Raw genomic sequence first — 21,798 nt, 5'->3', positions numbered from 1 at the left:
CACTGGATTTTTGATGGAAGGAATATTATTTGAAAGTACAAACAATTTCGTTTTTGGAAATGGGTCTGCTGAAGATCTGATGATCAAGGTGGAATGTAGGACAAAAAAATCATATTAGTCCAAATAACTGTTATATTATGAACTCTGACCGAACCGTTCTACTCCTAACAAGATTTACCCAAATATATACACTGCTCAAAAAAATAAAGGGAACACTTAAACAACACAATGTAACTCCAAGTCAATCACACTTCGGTGAAATCAAACTATCCACTTAGGAAGCAACACTGATTGACAATAAATTTCACATGCTGTTGTGCAAATGGAATGGACAACAGGTGGAAATTATAGGCAATTAGCAAGACACCCCCAATAAAGGAGTGGTTCTGCAGGTGGGGACCACAGACCACTTCTCAGTTCCTATGCTTCCTGGCTGATGTTTTGGTCACATTTGAATGCTGGCGGTGCTTTCCCTCTAGCGGTAGCATGACACGGAGTCTGCAACCCACACAAGTGGCTCAGGTAGTGCAGCTCATCCAGGATGGCACATCAATGCGAGCTATGGCAAGAAGGTTTGCTGTGTCTGTCAGCGTAGTGTCCAGAGCATGGAGGCGCTACCAGGAGACAGGCCAGTACATCAGGAGACGTGGAGGAGGCCGTAGGAGGGCAACAACCCAGCAGTAGGACCGCTACCTCCGCCTTTGTGCAAGGAGGAGCAGAAGGAGCACTGCCAGAGCCCTGCAAAATGATCTCCGGCAGGCCACAAATGTGCATGTGTCTGCTCAATCGGTCAGAAACAGACTCCATGAGGGTGGTATGAGGGCCCAACGTCCACAGGTGGGGGTTGTGCTTACAGCCCAACACCGTGCAGGACGTTTGGCATTTGCCAGAGAACACCAAGATTGGCAAATTCGCCACTGGCGCCCTGTGCTCTTCACAGATGAAAGCAGGTTCACATTGAGCACGTGACAGACGTGACAGAGTCTGGAGACGCCGTGGAGAACGTTCTGCTGCCTGCAACATCCTCCAGCATGACCGGTTTGGCGGTGGGTCAGTCATGGTGTGGGGTGGCATTTCTTTGGGGGGCCGCACAGCCTCCATGTGCTCGCCAGAGGTAGCCTGACTGCCATTAGGTACCGAGATGAGATCCTCAGACTCCTTGTGAGACCATATGCTGGTGCGGTTGGCCCTGGGTTCCTCCTAATGCAAGACAATGCTAGACCTCATGTGGCTGGAGTGTGTCAGCAGTTCCTGCAAGAGGAAGGCATTGATGCTATGGACTGGCCCGCCCGTTCCCCAGAGCTGAATCCAATTGAGCACATCTGGGACATCATGTCTCGCTCCATCCACCAACGCCACATTGCACCACAGACTGTCCAGGAGTTGGCGGATGCTTTAGTCCAGGTCTGGGAGGAGATCCCTCAGGAGACCATCCGCCACCTCATCAGGAGCATGCCCAGGCGTTGTAGGGAGGTCATACAGGCACGTGGAGGCCACACACACTACTGAGCCTCATTTTGACTTGTTTTAAGGACATTACATCAAAGTTGGATCAGCCTGTAGTGTGGTTTTCCACACTAATTTTGAGTGTGACTCCAAATCCAGACCTCCATGGGTTGATAAATTGGATTTCCATTGATTCTTTTTGTGTGATTTTGTTGTCAGCACATTCAACTATGTAAAGAAAAAAGTATTTAATAAGATTATTTCTTTCATTCAGATCTAGGATGTGTTGTTTAAGTGTTCCCTTTATTTTTTTGAGCAGTATATATATATATATATATACACAGTACCAGTCTAAAGTTTGGACACACCTACTAATTCAAGGGTTTTTCTTTATTTTTACTATTTTCTACAATAATAGTGATGACATCAAAACTATGAAATAACAAATGGAATCATGTAGTAATCAAAAAAGTGTTAAACAAATCAGAATATATTTTTGATTATTCAAAGTAGCCACCCTTTGCCTTGATGACAGCTTTGCACACTATTTTTGGTTAGTACATGACTCCATATGTGTTATTTCATAGTTTTGATGTCTACACTATTATTCTACAATGTAGAAAATAGTAAAAATAAAGGAAAACCCTGGAATGAGTAGGTGTCCAAACTTTAGACTGGTACTGTATATCCCGGAAGACAAAACCAAGCCTACTCTCAAACTAGCAGACCCACCCCTCCTACCACAGATACATGGAGAGATCCATAGAAAACTAGCAGACCCACACCTCCTGCCACAGACACATGGAGAGATCCATAGAAAACTAGCAGACCCACCCCTCCTACCACAGATACATGGAGAGATCCAGAGAAAACCAGCAGACCCACCACTCCTACCACAGACACATGGAGAGATCCAGCAGACCCACCACTCCTACCACAGGCACATGGAGAGATCCAGAGAAAACCAGCAGACCCACCACTCCTACCACAGACACATGGAGAGATCCAGCAGACCCACCACTCCTACCACAGGCACATGGAGAGATCCATAGAAAACTAGCAGACCCACCCCTCCTACCACAGATACATGGAGAGATCCATAGAAAACTAGCAGACCCACACCTCCTACCACAGATACATGGAGAGATCCAGAGAAAACTAGCAGACCCACACCTCCTACCACAGACACATGGAGAGATCCAGAGAAAACTAGCAGACCCACACCTCCTACCACAGACACATGGAGAGATCCATAGAAAACTAGCAGACCCACCCCTCCTACCACAGACACATGGAGAGATCCAGCAGACCCACCCCTCCTACCACAGATACATGGAGAGATCCATAGAAAACTAGCAGACCCACACCTCCTACCACAGACACATGGAGAGATCCATAGGAAACTAGCAGACCCACCCCTCCTACCACAGATACATGGAGAGATCCATAGAAAACTAGCAGACCCACCCCTCCTACCACAGATACATGGAGAGATCCAGAGAAAACCAGCAGACCCACCCCTCCTACCACAGACACATGGAGAGATCCAGAGAAAACCAGCAGACCCACACCTCCTACCACAGACACATGGAGAGATCCAGAGAAAACCAGCAGACCCACCCCTCCTACCACAGACATATGGAGAGATCCATAGAAAACTAGGAGACATACCCCTCCTACCACAGATACATGGAGAGATCCATAGAAAACTAGCAGACCCACCGCTCCTACCACAGACATATGGAGAGATCCAGAGAAAACTAGCAGACCCACCCCTCCTACCACAGGCACATGGAGAGATCCAGAGAAAACCAGCAGACCCACCCCTCCTACCACAGATACATGGAGAGATCCAGCAGACCCACCACTCCTACCACAGATACATGGAGAGATCCATAGAAAACTAGCAGACCCACCCCTCCTACCACAGATACATGGAGAGATCCATAGAAAACTAGCAGACCCACCCCTCCTACCACAGACATATGGAGAGATCCAGAGAAAACTAGAAGACCCACCCCCCCTGCCACAGGCACATGGAGAGATCCATAGAAAACTAGCAGACCCACCCCTCCTACCACAGACATATGGAGAGATCCAGAGAAAACCAGCAGACCCACCCCTCCTACCACAGATACATGGAGAGATCCATAGAAAACCAGCAGACCCACCCCTCCTACCACAGACACATTGAGAGATCCAGCAGACAACCTGCCGATGTGCCCTTGAACAAGGCACTTAACCCTAATTTGCTCCAGGGGCGCCGTACTACTATGACGGCCCTGTAAAACAACTCATTTCACTGCACCTAACTGGTGTATGTGACAATAAAACATATGTTTTAAGTGCAGAATGAAAGAAAGTAGAAGAGTCAAATAATATACAGTGAAGTCGGAAGTTTACATACACCTTAGCCAAATACATTTAAACACAGTTTTTCACAATTCCTGACATTTAATCCAAGTAAGAATTCTGTCTTAGGTCAGTTAGGATCACCACTTTATTTTAAAAGTGTGAAATGTCAGAATAAGAGTAGAGAGAATGATTTATTTCTGATTTTATTTCTTTCATCACATTCCCAGGGGGTCAGAAGTTTACATACAGTCAATTAGTATTTGGTAGCATTGCCTTTAAATTGTTTAACTTGGTTCAAACATTTCAGGTAGCCTTCTAAAAGCTTCCCACAATAAGTTGGGTGAATTTTGGCCGATTTCTCCTGACAGAGCTGGTTTAAAACCTCTTGGGGCTAGGTGGGACGCTAGCGTGCCACCCGTGGTGCACTCCATCAACAGCAGGTGCATTTCAAGAGCGGCAAATTTGAATCCAAATAAATGTCAAAATTCAAATTTTTCAAAAATACAACTATGTTACACCATTTGAAAGATAAACATCTCCTTAATCTAACCACGTTTTACGATTTCAAAAAGGTTTTACGGCGAAAGCATAAATTTAGAGTATGTTAGGACAGTACATTTACAAGAGTTGTGTGTAATGTTTTGTCAAGTCAAAGACAGGGTCACCAAAACCATAAAACCAGCTAAAATGATACACTAACCTTTTACAATCTCCATCAGATGACACTCCTAGGACATTATGTTAGACAATGCATGCATTTTTAGTTCTATCAAGTTGATATTTATATCCAAAAACAGCGTTTTACTATGGCATTGATGTTGAGGAAATCGTTTCCCTCCAATAACCGGCAGTCAAGTCAGCGTCACAAATTAAATAATTAAAATTAGAAAACATTGGTAAAATATTATATTGTCATTTAAAGAATTATAGATTTACATCTTTTGAACGCAATCAACTTGCCAGATTTAAAAATAACCTTACTGGGAAATCACACTTTGCAATAATCTGAGCACTGTGCCCAGAAAAATACGCGTTGCGATACAGACTAGACGTCATGTTGGGGAGATCTAAAATCGAAAATACTATGTAAATAATCCATTACCTTTGATTCTCTTCATCAGATGTCACTTCCAGGTATCACAGGTCCATAACGAATGTAGTTTTGTTCAAAAAAGCTCATCATTTATGTCCAAAAATCTCCGTCTCGTTAGCACATGATGTAAGCCAGCCGGACTTCTCGTCATGAACGAGGGGAAAAAATATATTTCCGTTCGTTCAAACATGTCAAACGTTGTATAGCATAAATCATTAGGGCCTTTTTAACCAGAACATGAATAATATTCAAGGTGGACGAATGCATAGTCTTTTATAACGTATTGGAACGAGGGTACCCAACATGAAGTAGCGCCAGGTGTCTAATGGGACATCACCGTTCCATGGCTCTTGTTCGGTCAGATCTCCCTCCAGAAGACTCAAAACACTTTGTAAAGGCTGGTGACATCTAGTGGAAGCAATAGGAAGTGCCAAAATATTCCTAAACCCCTGTGTTTTTCAATGGGATAGGTTTAAAGTCAATACAACACATCAGGTATCCACTTCCTGTCAGAAAATGTCTCAGGGTTTTGCCTGCCAAATGAGTTCTGTTATACTCACAGACACCATTCAAACAGTTTTGGAAACTTTAGAGTGTTTTCTATCCATATATAATAAGTATATGCATATTCTAGTTACTGGGTAGGATTAGTAACCAGATTAAATCGGGTACATTTTTTTTATCCAGACGTGCAAATGCTGCCCCCTAGACCCAACAGGGTAACTGAGTCAGGTTTGTAGGCCTCCTTACTTGCACACGCTTATCATGTTCTGCCCAAAAATTCTCGATGGGATTGAGGTCAGGGCTTTGTGATGGCCACTCCAATACCTTGACTTGGTTGTCCTTAAGCCATTTTCCACAACTTTGGAAGTATGCTTGGGGTCATTGTCCATTTGGAAGACCCATTTGCAACCAAGCTTTAACTTCCTGACTGATGTCTTGAGCTGTTGCTTCTATATATCCACATCATTTTCCTTCCTCATGATGCTAACCATTTTGTGAAGTGCACCAGTCCCTCCTGCAGCATAGCACCCCCACAACATGATGCTGCCACCCCCGTGCTTCATGGTTGGGATGGTGTTCTTCGGCTTGCAAGACTCACCCCTTTTCCTCCAAACATAACGATGGTCATTATGGCCAAACAGTTCTATTTTTGTTTCATCAGACCAGAGGACATTTCCAAAAAAGTACGATCTTTGTCCCCATGTGCAGTTGCAACCTGTAGTCTTGCTTTTTATAGCGGTTTTTGAGCAGTGGCTTCTTCCTTGCTGAGCGGCCTTTCAGGTTATGTTGATATAAGACTCGTTTTACTGTGGATGTAGATCATTTTGTATCTGTTTCCTCCAGCATCTTCACAAGGTCCTTTGCTGTTGTTCTGGGATTGATTCACACTTTTTGCACCAAAGTACCTTCATCTCTAGGAGATAGAACGCATCTCCTTCCTGAGCGGTATGACGGCTGCTTGGTCCCATGGTGTTTATACTTGCGTACTATTGTTTGTACAGATGAACGTGGTCCCTTCAGGCGTTTGGAAATTGCTCCCAAGGATGAACCAGACTATGTGGGGTCTACAATTTGTTTTCTAAGGTCTTGGCTGATTTCTTTTGATTTTACCATGATGTCAAGCAAAGAGGCACTGAGTTTGAAGGTAGGCCTTGAAATACATCCACAGGTACACCTCCAATTGACTCAAATGATGTCAATTAGTCTATCAGAAGCTTCTAAAGCCACAACATAATTTTCTGGAATTTTCCAAGCTGTTTAAAGGCACAGTCAACTTAGTATATGTAAACCTCTGACCCACTGGAATTGTGATACAGTGAATTATAAGTGAAATAATCTGTCTGTAAACAATTGTTGGAAAAACTACTTGTGTCATGCACAAAGTAGATGTCCTAACCGACTTGCCAAAACTATAGTTTGTTAACAATACATTTGTGGAGTGGTTGAAAAACGAGTTTTAATGACTCCAACCTAAACTTCCGACTTCAACTGTATGTATATAGAAAGAGGTTAATTATCCTCTTAGGGCTAGGGGGCAGTATTTACACCGCCGGATAAAAAACGTACCCGATTTAATCTGGTTACTACTCCTACCCAGTAACTAGAATATGCATATACTTATTAGATATGGATAGAAAACACCCTAAAGTTTCTAAAACTGTTTGAATGGTGTCTGTGAGTATAACAGAACTCATATGGCAGGCAAAAACCTGAGAGATTCCTTTACAGGAAGTGGCCTGTCTGACCATTTATTGGCTTTCTTTGACATCTCTTTCCAAAACAAAGTATCTCTGCGGTAACGTGACACTTCCCACGGCTCCCATAGGCTCTCAGAGCCCGGGAAAAAGCTGAATGTCGTCATTCCAGCCCCAGGCTGAAACACATTATCGCCTTTGTCAAGTGGCCGATCAAGGGACAGTGGGCTTAGGCGCGTGCACTGGTTGCCCCCGTCTTTCTTTTTTTCCCTCTGTTTACCTAATTGCAGAGTCCCGGTCGTAATATTATCGCTTTTTTACGAGATAAATTGCATAAAAATTTATTTTAAACAGCGGTTGACATGCTTCGAAGTACGGTAATGGAATATTTAGAAATCTTTTGTCACGAATTGCGCCATGCTCGTAACCCTTATTTACCCTTTCGGATAGTGTCTTGAACGCATGAACAAAACGCTGCTGTTTGGATATAACGATGGATTATTTTGGACCAAACCAACATTTGTTATTGAAGTAGAAGTCCTGGGAGTGCATTCTGACGAAGACAGCAAAGGTAATAACATTTTTCTTATAGTAAATCTGACTTTGATGAGTGCTAAACTTGCTGGGTGTCTAAATAGCTAGCCCTGTGATGCCGGGCTATCTACTGAGAATATTGCAAAATGTGCTTTCACCGAAAAGCTATTTTAAAATCGGACATATCGAGCGCATAGAGGAGTTCTGTATCTATAATTCTTAAAATAATTGTTATGCTTTTGTGAACGTTTACCGTGAGTAATTTAGTAAATTCACCGGCAGTGTTCGGTGGGAATGCTAGTCACATGCTAGTCACATGCTAATGTAAAAAGCTGGTTTTTGATATAAATATGAACTTGATTGAACAAAACATGCATGTATTGTATAACATAATGTCCTAGGGTTGTCATCTGATGAAGGTCATCATAGGTTAGTTCTACATTTAGCTGTGGTTTGGGTTTATGTGACATTATATGCTAGCTTGAAAAATGGGTGTCTGATTATTTCTGGCTGGGTACTCTGCTGACATAATCTAATGTTTTGCTTTCGTTGTAAAGCCTTTTTGAAATCGGACAGTGTGGTTAGATTAACGAGAGTCTTATCTTTAAAATGGTGTAAAATAGTCATATGTTTGAGGTTTTGCATTTATAAGGTATTTGAATAACGCGCCACGGGATTACACTGGCTGTTGAGTAGGTGGCCCATAGAGGTTAAATGCTAGTAAAACTAAATGCATGCTTTTCAACCGATCGCTGCCTGCACCCGCCCTCCCAACTAGCATCACTACTTTGGACGGTTCTGACTTAGAATATGTGGACAACTACAAATACCTAGGTGTCTGGCTAGACTGTAAACTCATATTAAACATCTCCAATCCAAAATTACTTCTAGAATCAGCTTCCTATTTCGCAACAAAGCTTCCTTCACTCACGCTGCCAAACATACCCTCGTAAAACTGACTATCCTACCGATCCTCGACTTCGGCGATGTCATTTACAAAATAGCCTCCAACACTCTACTCAGCAAACTGGATGCAGTCTATCACAGTGCCATCCGTATTGTCACCAAAAACCCATATACCACCCACCACTGCGACCTGTATGCTCTCGACGGCTGGCCCTCGCTACATATTCATCACCAGACCCACTGGCTCCAGGTCAGGTCATCTATAAGTCTTTGCTAGGTAAAGCTCTGCCTTATCTCAGCGCACTGGTCACCATAACAACACCCACCCGTAGCACGCGCTCCAGCAGGTATATCTCACTGGTCATCCCCAAAGCCAACACCCCCCTTGGCCGCCTTTCCTTCCAGTTCTCTGCTGCCAATGACTGGAACGAATTGCAAAAATCGCTGAAGTTTAAACTTTAAACATCAGCTATTTGAGCAGCTAACCGATCACTGCAGCTGTACACAGCCCATCTGTAAATAGTCCATCCAATCTACCTACCTCAACCCCATATTGTGTTTATTAACTTTTTTGCTATTTTGTACACCAGTATTTCTCCTTGCACATCATTTTGCACATTTATCACTCCAGTGTTAATTTTCTAAATTGTAATTACTTCGCTACTATGGCCTATTTATTGCCTTACCTCCTCACGCCATTTGCACACACTGTATATAGACTTTTTTATATTTTTATTGTGTTATTGACTGTACGTTTGTTTATTCCATGTGTAACTCTGTGCTGTTGTTTGTGTTGCACTGCTTTGCTTTATCTTGGCCAGGTCGCAGTTGTAAATGAGAACTTGTTCTCAACTGGCCTACCTGGTTAAATAAAGGTCAAATAAAAAAAATGATTTAAAAAAATCCTGTTGGGCTGTATCACAGCCTGGTACGGCAACTGGACCACTTGCAACCGCAGGGCTCTCTAGAGGGTGGTGCGGTCTGCCCAATGCATCACCGGGAGCACACTGCCTGCCTTCCAGGACAGCTACAGCACCCGATGTCAAAGGAAGGCCAAAAAGATAATCAAAGACATCAACCACCTGAGCCACAGCCTGTTCATCCCGCTATCATCCAGAAGACAAGGTCAGTACAGGTGCATCAAAGCTGGGACCGAGAAACTGAAACTTAGTCACTGAACTGAGTCACTGTGACCACCCGGTTACTGAACCCTGCACCTTAGAGGCTGCTGCCCTATGTACATGGAATCACTGGTCACATTAATAATGGAACACTGGTCACTTTAATAATGTTTACATACTGTTTTACTCATTTCATATGTATGTACTGTATTCTACTGTATTCTAGTCAATTCCACTCCGATATTGCTCATCGTAATATTTATATATTTCTTAATTCCATTATTTGACTTTGAGATTTGTGTGTATTGTTGTGAATTGAAAAATAGTACTGCATTGTTGGAGCTAGGATCACAAGCATTTCGCTACACCCGCAATAACATCTGCTAAATATGTGTATGTGACCTATACAGGATATTCTGCCCGTAACTTGCAAAAAGAGAGGGTGGAGCTCCTCGTTCCGGTTCTCCTCCTCCTTCTAGTAAGCGAGCAGCTGAACAATTTCCTGGGTTAACCAAGATTACACATATCCCTTTGTTCCCTGTAATATTAACTCATGATACACAAACCTTTACTTAAAATCATTTCATTTATACTTTATTACAAATTTGTGAGGGTGACTTTGTGGATGAATGTGTGTCAGTGTGTGTCTGTCTGCCTGCCTGCTTGTCTGCAGGTCTGTCTGTCTGTCTGTCTGTCTGTCTGTCTGTCTGTCTGTCTGTCTGTCTGTCTGTCTGTCTGTCTGTCTGTCTGTCTGTCTGTCTGTCTGTCTGTCTGTCTGTCTGTCTGTCTGTCTGTCTGTCTGTCTGTGGTTTACAATGACATCATCAATGTGTTGATTGTGGAGACCAAAATAATCCAAAACTCACCACTAGATGTCATGAGAACTCTTAAAGTACTGCTTGTCCTCCATCTCTCCTCCCTCTTTTTCCTTCCTCCCTCAATGATAATATCGCTATGCCACACTTTGTTTGTTTGTTCATTTGGGCTATGACAGTCTATTACGAATCAGTCTGACAGGATTTTGAACAGTAATTAAATCTGAAGACAGAATAGTTTGAAGTGACTGAAATGCATCAGAAAGGTATTGGGAAGTTCCAAAGATCATTAGGCAATAATGTTGCATGATTTTCTGTGTAGAAAATAACATAATTGATTATCTTTTCCCCTCAGTCTGATTTATTGCTGGTCTTGCCAACTTGGTGCTAACGACTTGTGGACATAGTAAAGGGAAATAGTACGTACCTATGTGCAGGGTTGGGTAGGTTACTTTCTAAATGTAATCTCTTACAGTTACAAGTTACCTGTCCAAAATTGTAATCGGTAACATAACTTTTGGATCACCCAAATTCAGTGACGTAATCTGATTACATTCCATTTAGATTACTTTCCCCTTAAGAGGCATTAGAAGAAGACAACATGTATGTTACCAATTGAACATCTATTGCAGGATAAATCAATGTTAAAGTTTACATAGCCTGCCAAATATGCATTTTACATTTTACTTTATGGGTTGGACTTGGAAATATGGAAGTATAGATTAGCCAAATTGTTTTGCCTGAGCATGACCCCAAAACTAGGGACTTATTAGCCAGCCCTACTCGGTTGTTCATGATTTTGTTGTCATGGAGGACTGATTGGGCTCATTGATTCAAGTTGAAAAATAAATGCTGCGCTCATGGAATGGCATGCTTTGCCAAGAGTGTGCAAAGCTGTCATCAAGGCAAAGGGTGGATACTTTGAAGAATCTAAAATGGAAAATATATTTGGATTTGTTTAACACTTTTTGGTTACTTCATCATTCCTTAAAAGTGTTATTTCACAGTTCTGATGTCTTCACTATTATTCTACAGTAAATAGTAAAAATAAAGATAAACACTTGAATGAGTAGGTGTGTCCAAGCTTTTGACTGGTACTGTATATATGATTTATATAGCAACTACAGATTGTTCCTTTAAGTCTATCAAAAGTGTACAACGTTGAGCATGTGTCCATTAGGCCTATCGATTAGTTTTTTATCAGTATTAATTAGATTGAGCAATAAAAGCCCCACTTTTATTCCATAGGCTTGGATCCGCACTATGCAACTGTTGAAAGAGCGTATTTTTCACTGGCTGTTCATTGGTTTCAAAAACAATGATTGATACGCAGTTTAAACTTCTTGAATTCAACCATTATTGGGTTCAAATACACATATAGATTTGTGAACAGCCATCCACAACAACCACAATCCGTAAGGCGCAAATGGTTAAATGAGAGAGCAGCAATGTGATTCACATCAATGCGCTATGTAGATATAAATAATAAGTGATATCCGTATCGCCTTAAACTACATCGTGGCAGTCGTCCTTACCTCCAAGTGTTTATTCAAGTTGGATAACATTGGATGCCGATAGCAGCTTGGACTGTACCCTACAAAAGCTTATTCCTGCTCTTTTCCCGCAATACATCAAACACATTTGGTGTGTCATCATAGTAGTCTCTGACTTGTGGTCAGACTCGCCCAGGTGGAACAAACTTAAATATGCGCCTTTTGTCAATGCTGATTTGAAAGGCGAACATCCTTTCTGAATTTAAAAGTAATCCTCGAAGTAATCATCTATTTTTTCAAAAGTATCTGTAATCTGATTACAATATTTTAGCTGGTAACGTAACAGAATACAGTTACCTTTTTTGTAATCCCTTACATGTAACGGATTATATGTAATCTGTTATTCCCCAACCCTGCCAACGTGTTCCCGAGAGTCTTATCTTTCAGTGATGGCGTCACAATATTATGTAGTTTAAACCATTCAAAAGATAGAGCCACACTTGAAAGAAGATGTAACCCCGGTTCTATGAACCAAGCGCACATTTTCTCCTCATTTTCAAATCAGGTGACCCCACATGGGGTAGTGACCCCTAGTTTGGGAAGCACTGCACTATGGGCTCTATTTTGGGGCAGTGCAGTTGTCAAACACATGCTTGGCCATTTCGACTTGTTAAAGCAAGCACTCTTCTGTTTTCTAACGCTTGGATTGGTAATTGACCTGTCTCATATGAGCTCGCTTGCGCTGAGGTAGGAGAGCTGGCAATATCTGAGGTGTGTCCTTAAAAACTTTGCTGTGCTAACATGGTTGGTTACGGTATGGATTTTGACAGCGGAAGCGCAGCCTATCCAGCTGTGAAGCACAGTGCCTATATGCGCATTGGAACAAGAGAGATGTGTTTTTCGTGCTCGTAAACCTCGTATTTAGAAAAAAAATAACAAATGTTTTTTGCCATTTTGTTTCATTTGATTAAAAAAACAAGATTAGTCTCAATGAAGCCCTTTTTTTTGTCCTGCCCAATGCATTCCCAAAGTAGTCAAGACTATCGATAAAGGGCTTGGCTAATGAGACCTCTTTGAAATAAATCTTAATCACCAAGGCTTTATTAAAATATCAAGTTTGGGAGCAGAAAAACAATGAGTGGACATCCCTATTTACATATGTATTGTACTTTATATGTATTGTACATTATCTGTAGTGTACATTATTTATATATGTATTGTACATATTTTATATATGTATTGTACATTATTTTATATATGTATTGTACATTATTTTATATATGTATTGTATATTATTTATATATGTATTGTACATTATTGTCACGTCCTGACCAGTATAAGGGTTATTTGTTATTGTAGTTTGGTCAGGACGTGGCAGAGGGTATTTGTTTTATGTGGTTTGGGGTGGTGTTTTTGTAGAAGGGTATTTGATTTATGTATTCCGGGGTTTTTGGGCACTGTTCCTTGTTTATGTATTTCTATGTTTAGTCTAGTTGGTTGTATTTCTATGTTTAGGTTAATGGGGGGTTGGACTCTCAATTGGAGGCAGGTGCTTTCTCGTTGCCTCTGATTGAGAGTCCTATATATGGGTATGTGTTTGGTTTAGTGTTTGTGGGAGATTGTCTCTTGTTTTGTGTGTCTATACCTGACAAGACTGTTTCGTTCGTTCGTTCGTTCGTTCGTTCGTTCGTTCGTTCGTTCGTTCTTTGTTTGTTATTTTGGTGTTCTTTTTGAGTTAAAATAAACTACAAGATGAGCATCCACATTCCTGCTGCGTTTTGGTCCTCCATTCCAGACGACAACCGTGACAATTATTTATATATGTATTGTACATTATTTATATATGTATTGTACATTATTTATATATGTATTGTACATTATTTATATATGTATTGTACATTATTTTATATATGTATTGTACATTATTTTATATATGTATTCTACATTAATTTAGGCAGCTTCTGTTGTCATTTTGGATGTGCATAAAACTCCGGGTAATGAAATAGGAAAATAGGAAGAATTTGGGTTATAAAAATGCATTAGATAAAATGATCATGGGATTGGGGTAGGAGAAAACATGGGATATTTATAAATGGTCCCCATTCTGCATGGAGAGCTCTCAGCTCTGTCTATATATGGTCCCCATTCTGCATGGAGAGCTCTCAGCTCTGTTTATATATGGTCCCCATTCTGTATGGAGAGCTCTCAGCTCTGTTTATATATGGTCCCCATTCTGCATGGAGAGCTCTCAGCTCTGTTTATATATGGTCCCCATTCTGCATGGAGAGCTCTCAGCTCTGTCTTATATATGGTCCCCATTCTGTATGGAGAGCTCTCAGCTCTGTTTATATATGGTCCCCATTCTGTATGGAGAGCTCTCAGCTCTGTTTATATATGGTCCCCATTCTGCATGGAGAGCTCTCAGCTCTGTTTATATATGGTCCCCATTCTGCATGGAGAGCTCCCAGCTCTGTCTAGATATGGTCCCCATTCCGCATGTAGAGCTCTCAGCTCTTCTTATATATGGTCCCCATTCTGTATGGAGAGCTCACAGCTCTGTTTATATATGGTCCCCATTCTGTATGGAGAGCTCTCAGCTCTGTTTATATATGGTCCCCATTCTGCATGGAGAGCTCTCAGCTCTGTTAATATATGGTCCCCAGTCTGCATGTAGAGCTCTCAGCTCTGTCTAGATATGGTCCCCATTCCACATGTAGAGCTCTCAGCTCTGTCAATATAAGGTCCAAATTCTGCATGTAGAGCTCTCAGCTCTGTTTACATATGGTCCCCATTCTGCATGGAGAGCTCTCAGCTCTGTTTTATATGGTCCCCATTCCTTATGGAGAGCTCTCATCTCTGTTTATATATGGTCCCCATTCCGCATGGAGAGCTCTCAGCTCTGTTTATATATGGTCCCCATTCTGCATGGAGAGCTCTCAGCTCTGTCTATATATGGTCCCCATTCTGTATGGCAAGCTCTCAGCTCTATTTATATATGGTCCCCATTCTGCATGGAGAGCTCTCAGCTCTGTCAATATAAGGTCCCCATTCTGCATGTAGAGCTCTCAGCTCTGTTTACATATGGTCCCCATTCTGCATGGAGAGCTCTCAGCTCTGTTTTATATGGTCCCCATTCCTTATGGAGAGCTCTCATCTCTGTTTATATATGGTCCCCATTCCGCATGGAGAGCTCTCAGCTCTGTTTATATATGGTCCCCATTCTGCATGGAGAGCTCTCAGCTCTGTTTTTTATGGTCCCCATTCTGCATGGAGAGCTCTCAGCTCTGTTTTATATTGTCCCCATTCTGCATGGAGAGCTCTCAGCTCTATTTACATATGGTCCCCATTCTGCATGGAGAGCTCTCAGCTCTGTTTATATATGGTCCCCATTCTGTATGGAGAGCTCTCAGCTCTGTTTATATATGGTCCCCATTCTGCATGGAGAGCTCTCAGCTCTGTTTATATATGGTCCCCATTCCGCATGGAGAGCTCTCAGCTCTGTTTATATATGGTCCCCATTCTGCATGGAGAGGTCTCAGCTCTGTTTATATATGGTCCCCATTCTGCATGGAGAGCTCTCAGCTCTGTTTATATATGGTCCCCATTCTGCATGGAGAGCTCTCAGCTCTGTTTACATATGGTCCCCTTTCTGTATGGAGAGCGCTCAGCTCTGTTTATATATGGTCCCCATTCTGCATGGAGAGCTCTCAGCTCTGTCTATATATGGTCCCCATTCTGCATGGAGAGCTCTCAGCTCTGTTTATATATGGTCCCCATTCTGTATGGAGAGCTCTCAGCTCTGTTTATATATGGTCCCCATTCTGCATGGAGAGCTCTCAGCTCTGTTTATATATGGTCCCCATTCTGCATGGAGAGCTCTCAGCTCTGTCTATATATGGTCCCCATTCTGCATGGAGAGCTCTCAGCTCTGTTTATATATGGTCCACATTCTGCATGGAGAGCTCTCAGCTCTGTTTATATATGGTCCCCATTCAGCATGGAGAGCTCTCAGCTCTGTTTATATATGGTCCCAATTCTGCATGGAGAGCTCCCAGCTCTGTCTAGATATGGTCCCCATTCCGCATGTAGAGCTCTCAGCTCTTCTTATATATGGTCCCCATTCTGTATGGAGAGCTCACAGCTCTGTTTATGTATGGTCCCCATTCTGTATGGAGAGCTCTCAGCTCTGTTTATATATGGTCCCCATTCTGCATGGAGAGCTCTCAGCTCTGTTAATATATGGTCCCCAGTCTGCATGTAGAGCTCTCAGCTCTGTCTAGATATCGTCCCCATTCCACATGTAGAGCTCTCAGCTCTGTCAATATAAGGTCCCCATTCTGCATGTAGAGCTCTCAGCTCTGTTTACATATGGTCCCCATTCTGCATGGAGAGCTCTCAGCTCTGTTTTATATGGTCCCCATTCCTTATGGAGAGCTCTCATCTCTGTTTATATATGGTCCCCATTCCGCATGGAGAGCTCTCAGCTCTGTTTATATATGGTCCCCATTCTGCATGGAGAGCTCTCAGCTCTGTCTATATATGGTCCCCATTCTGTATGGCAAGCTCTCAGCTCTATTTATATATGGTCCCCATTCTGCATGGAGAGCTCTCAGCTCTGTCAATATAAGGTCCCCATTCTGCATGTAGAGCTCTCAGCTCTGTTTACATATGGTCCCAATTCTGCATGGAGAGCTCTCAGCTCTGTTTTATATGGTCCCCATTCCTTATGGAGAGCTCTCATCTCTGTTTATATATGGTCCCCATTCTGCATGGAGAGCTCTCAGCTCTGTTTATATATGGTCCCCATTCTGTATGGAGAGCTCTCCGCTCTGTTTATATATGGTCCCCATTCTGCATGGAGAGCTCTCAGCTCTGTTTATATATGGTCCCCATTCTGCATGGAGAGCTCTCAGCTCTGTTTATATATGGTCCCCATTCTGCATGGAGAGCTCTCAGCTCTGTTTATATATGGTCCCCTTTCTGTATGGAGAGCGCTCAGCTCTGTTTACATATGGTCCCCATTCTGCATGGAGAGCTCTCAGCTCTGTCTATATATGGTCCCCATTCTGCATGGAGAGCTCTCAGCTCTGTTTATATATGGTCCCCATTCTGTATGGAGAGCTCTCAGCTCTGTTTATATATGGTCCCCATTCTGCATGGAGAGCTCTCAGCTCTCTTTATATATGGTCCCCATTCTGCATGGAGAGCTCTCAGCTCTGTCTATATATGGTCCCCATTCTGCATGGAGAGCTCTCAGCTCTGTTTATATATGGTCCCCATTCTGCATGGAGAGCTCTCAGCTCTGTTTATATATGGTCCCCATTCTGCATGGAGAGCTCTCAGCTCTGTTTATATATGGTCCCCATTCTGCATGGAGAGCTCCCAGCTCTGTCTAGATATGGTCCCCATTCCGCATGTAGAGCTCTCAGCTCTTCTTATATATGGTCCCCATTCTGTATGGAGAGCTCACAGCTCTGTTTATATATGGTCCCCATTCTGTATGGAGAGCTCTCAGCTCTGTTTATATATGGTCCCCATTCTGCATGGAGAGCTCTCAGCTCTGTTAATATATGGTCCCCAGTCTGCATGTAGAGCTCTCAGCTCTGTCTAGATATCGTCCCCATTCCACATGTAGAGCTCTCAGCTCTGTCAATATAAGGTCCCCATTCTGCATGTAGAGCTCTCAGCTCTGTTTACATATGGTCCCCATTCTGCATGGAGAGCTCTCAGCTCTGTTTTATATGGTCCCCATTCCTTATGGAGAGCTCTCATCTCTGTTTATATATGGTCCCCATTCCGCATGGAGAGCTCTCAGCTCTGTTTATATATGGTCCCCATTCTGCATGGAGAGCTCTCAGCTCTGTCTATATATGGTCCCCATTCTGTATGGCAAGCTCTCAGCTCTATTTATATATGGTCCCCATTCTGCATGGAGAGCTCTCAGCTCTGTCAATATAAGGTCCCCATTCTGCATGTAGAGCTCTCAGCTCTGTTTACATATGGTCCCAATTCTGCATGGAGAGCTCTCAGCTCTGTTTTATATGGTCCCCATTCCTTATGGAGAGCTCTCATCTCTGTTTATATATGGTCCCCATTCTGCATGGAGAGCTCTCAGCTCTGTTTATATATGGTCCCCATTCTGCATGGAGAGCTCTCAGCTCTGTTTTATATGGTCCCCATTCTGCATGGAGAGCTCTCATCTCTGTTTATATATGGTCCCCATTCCGCATGGAGAGCTCTCAGCTCTGTTTATATATGGTCCCCATTCTGCATGGAGAGCTCTCAGCTCTGTCTATATATGGTCTCCATTCTGTATGGCAAGCTCTCAGCTCTATTTATATATGGTCCCCATTCTGCATGGAGAGCTCTCAGCTCTGTCAATATAAGGTCCCCATTCTGCATGTAGAGCTCTCAGCTCTGTTTACATATGGTCCCCATTCTGCATGGAGAGCTCTCAGCTCTGTTTTATATGGTCCCCATTCCTTATGGAGAGCTCTCAGCTCTGTTTATATATGGTCCCCATTCTGCATGGAGAGCTCTCAGCTCTGTTTATATATGGTCCCAATTCTGCATGGAGAGCTCTCAGCTCTGTTTATATATGGTCCCCATTCTGCATGGAGAGCTCTCAGATCTGTTTTATATGGTCCCCATTCTGCATGGAGAGCTCTCAGCTCTGTTTATATATGGTCCCCATTCTGCATGGAGAGCTCTCAGCTCTGTTTATATATGGTCCCCATTCTGTATGGAGAGCTCTCAGCTCTGTTTATATATGGTCCCCATTCTGCATGGAGAGCTCTCAGCTCTGTTTATATATGGTCCCCATTCCGCATGGAGAGCTCTCAGCTCTGTTTATATATGGTCCCCATTCTGCATGGAGAGCTCTCAGCTCTGTTTATATATGGTCCCCATTCCGCATGGAGAGCTCTCAGCTCTGTTTATATATGGTCCCCATTCTGTATGGAGAGCTCTCAGCTCTGTTTATATATGGTCCCCATTCTGCATGGAGAGCTCTCAGCTCTGTTTATATATGGTCCCCATTCTGCATGGAGAGCTCTCAGCTCTGTCTATATATGGTCCCCATTCCGCATGTAGAGCTCTCAGCTCTTCTTATATATGGTCCCCATTCTGTATGGAGAGCTCACAGCTCTGTTTATATATGGTCCCCATTCTGTATGGAGAGCTCTCAGCTCTGTTTATATATGGTCCCCATTCTGCATGGAGAGCTCTCAGCTCTGTTAATATATGGTCCCCATTCTGCATGGAGAGCTCTCAGCTCTGTCTATATATGGTCCCCATTCCGCATGGAGAGCTCTCAGCTCTGTCAATATAAGGTCCCCATTCTGCATGGAGAGCTCTCAGCTCTGTTTACATATGGTCCCCATTCTGCATGGAGAGCTCTCAGCTCTGTTTTGTATGGTCCCCATTCCTTATGGAGAGCTCTCAGCTCTGTTTACATATGGTCCCCATTCTGCATGGAGAGCTCTCAGCTCTGTTTATATATGGTCCCCATTCTGCATGGAGAGCTCTCAGCTCTGTCTATATATGGTCCCCATTCTGTATGGCAAGCTCTCAGCTCTGTTTATATATGGTCCCCATTCTGCATGGAGAGCTCTCAGCTCTGTCAATATAAGGTCCCCATTCTGCATGTAGAGCTCTCAGCTCTGTTTACATATGGTCCCAATTCTGCATGGAGAGCTCTCAGCTCTGTTTTATATGGTCCCCATTCCTTATGGAGAGCTCTCAGCTCTGTTTATATATGGTCCCCATTCTGCATGGAGAGCTCTCAGCTCTGTTTATATATGGTCCCCATTCTGCATGGAGAGCTCTCAGCTCTGTTTTATATGGTCCCCATTCTGCATGGAGAGCTCTCAGCTCTGTTTATATATGGTCCCCATTCCGCATGGAGAGCTCTCAGCTCTGTTTATATATGGTCCCCATTCTGCATGGAGAGCTCTCAGCTCTGTTTATATATGGTCCCCATTCTGCATGGAGAGCTCTCAGCTCTGTTTATATATGGTCCCCATTCTGCATGGAGAGCTCTCAGCTCTATTTACATATGGTCCCCATTCTGCATGGAGAGCTCTCAGCTCTGTTTATATATGGTCCCCATTCTGTATGGAGATCTCTCAGCTCTGTTTATATATGGTCCCCATTCTGCATGGAGAGCTCTCAGCTCTGTTTATATATGGTCCCCATTCCGCATGGAGAGCTCTCAGCTCTGTTTATATATGGTCCCCATTCTGCATGGAGAGCTCTCAGCTCTGTTTATATATGGTCCCCATTCCGCATGGAGAGCTCTCAGCTCTGTTTATATATGGTCCCCTTTCTGTATGGAGAGCTCTCAGCTCTGTTTATATATGGTCCCCATTCTGTATGGAGAGCTCTCAGCTCTGTTTATATATGGTCCCCATTCTGCATGGAGAGCTCTCAGCTCTGTTTATATATGGTCCCCATTCTGCATGGAGAGCTCTCAGCTCTGTTTATATATGGTCCCCATTCTGCATGGAGAGCTCTCAGCTCTGTTTATATATGGTCCCCATTCTGCACGGAGAGCTCTCAGCTCTGTTTATATATGGTCCCCATTCTGCATGGAGAGCTCTCAGCTCTGTCTTATATATGGTCCCCATACTGTATGGAGAGCTCACAGCTCTGTTTATATATGGTCCCCATTCTGTATGGAGAGCTCTCAGCTCTGTTTATATATGGTCCCCATTCTGCATGGAGAGCTCTCAGCTCTGTTAATATATGGTCCCCAGTCTGCATGGAGAGCTCTCAGCTCTGTCTAGATATGGTCCCCATTCTGCATGTAGAGCTCTCAGCTCTGTCTATATAAGGTCCCCATTTTGTATGGAGAGCTCTCAGCTCTGTTTACATATGGTCCCCATTCTGCATGGAGAGCTCTCAGCTCTGTTTATATATGGTCCCCATTCGCTATGGAGAGCTCTCATCTCTGTTTATATATGGTCCCCATTCTGCATGGAGAGCTCTCAGCTCTGTTTATATATGGTCCCCATTCTGCATGGAGAGCTCTCAGCTCTGTTTATATATGGTCCCCATTCTGCATGGAGAGCTCTCAGCTCTGTTTATATATGGTCCCCATTCTGCATGGAGAGCTCTCAGCTCTGTCTAGATATGGTCCCCATTCCGCATGTAGAGCTCTCAGCTCTTCTTATATATGGTCCCCATTCTGTATGGAGAGCTCACAGCTCTGTTTATATATGGTCCCCATTCTGTATGGAGAGCTCTCAGCTCTGTTTATATATGGTCCCCATTCTGCATGGAGAGCTCTCAGCTCTGTTAATATATGGTCCCCAGTCTGCATGTAGAGCTCTCAGCTCTGTCTAGATATCGTCCCCATTCAACATGTAGAGCTCTCAGCTCTGTCAATATAAGGTCCCCATTCTGCATGTAGAGCTCTCAGCTCTGTTTACATATGGTCCCCATTCTGCATGGAGAGCTCTCAGCTCTGTTTTATATGGTCCCCATTCCTTATGGAGAGCTCTCATCTCTGTTTATATATGGTCCCCATTCCGCATGGAGAGCTCTCAGCTCTGTTTATATATGGTCCCCATTCTGCATGGAGAGCTCTCAGCTCTGTCTATATATGGTCTCCATTCTGTATGGCAAGCTCTCAGCTCTATTTATATATGGTCCCCATTCTGCATGGAGAGCTCTCAGCTCTGTCAATATAAGGTCCCCATTCTGCATGTAGAGCTCTCAGCTCTGTTTACATATGGTCCCAATTCTGCATGGAGAGCTCTCAGCTCTGTTTTATATGGTCCCCATTCCTTATGGAGAGCTCTCATCTCTGTTTATATATGGTCCCCATTCTGCATG

The sequence above is a fragment of the Salmo salar genome, chromosome ssa05 (genome assembly GCF_905237065.1).
Source record: "Salmo salar chromosome ssa05, Ssal_v3.1, whole genome shotgun sequence".
NCBI lineage: Eukaryota > Metazoa > Chordata > Actinopteri > Salmoniformes > Salmonidae > Salmo > Salmo salar.
Note: the sequence above shows the minus strand (reverse complement) of the source record.